At 41.5% G+C, this 989-nt stretch overlaps 1 non-coding gene across 1 annotated transcript; it reads left to right on the forward strand.

The window, feature by feature from the left end:
* Nucleotides 1-373: 373 nt before the first annotated feature.
* Nucleotides 374-446, forward strand: TRNAT-AGU. The gene has a single exon. It is a non-coding gene; the product is annotated as a tRNA-Thr (tRNA).
* The last annotated feature ends 543 nt before the right edge of the window (nt 447-989 follow it).

Raw genomic sequence — 989 nt, forward strand, 5'->3', positions numbered from 1 at the left:
GAGCATTGCAAAGCATGTCTTGCTAAAGCATTGTCCATATCTTTCTTGCGTATTGCAAGAGTATGTTCGAAAATCCTCCTTGCTAAACACGTAATGGTTTTCCCGATGTAGTAGCAAGGACATGATTTGCAGTGGGCTAGATGGACTACATACTTGGATTAACATTCAAATCTGTCCCTTGCCAAAATGTCCATATTCAAAGCTTCAAGATGTACACTAGAAAAATCCAAAACAAACCTACACTGGTTATAGTAGCTGTACTACAATAAACATGACAGTAGTCTAAAGGTGAGAAGAATTCTTAAAAAAAGAAATTGTGTGATGCTTTTTGTATTAAATAAAATCAATATTAAAGTCAAGTCAAAGGCAAAGTGGCTCTGTAGCTCAGGGGTTAGAGCACTGGTCTAGTAAAACAGGGGTCATAAGTTCAAATCTCATCAGAGCCTCTGTTCCCTTCTTCTTTACAGCTCAAATGGTTTAGTGCTTAAGTGCTGTGACTCTAGTCTACAGGTTCCTGGGTTCCAGACCAGCAAGGGCTGTTATTTGGGAAAACTACTCATGTACCAACTCTTGTGCTCAACGTTTTCTGGAATTCATAAATTTCAATGCCATGGATCAACTTATCCACACCCCCACCAGGGGCAGCAATATCCTAGACCTGGTTATTACCAACATGGGCAACCGGTGCTCCACAACAGAGGTCAATTCCTTGTTGGTCAGATCCGACCATAAGCTAATCAGTCTACACATCCACATCCCTCCCCCACCCCCCATTAGGGAAATCACAGTAAAAAATGTCTCCAAAGCCAACTTCACGCTTCTTAAGACAGAAGTGGCAAACTTCACGACACCCATGCTGACAGACAATAGAGGTATGACTGTTGAATCCTACACAAATGCACTTTATAAGCACTTACATGAGTGCATGGATCGTGCAATCCCTAACAGAACCAAGATGCTATCCTCCAAAAAAAGGAAGCCAATTTGGT

The sequence above is a fragment of the Protopterus annectens genome, chromosome 2.part0 (assembly GCF_019279795.1).
Source record: "Protopterus annectens isolate FY-2018-M chromosome 2.part0, PAN1.0, whole genome shotgun sequence".
Taxonomy (NCBI): Eukaryota; Metazoa; Chordata; order Ceratodontiformes; family Protopteridae; genus Protopterus; species Protopterus annectens.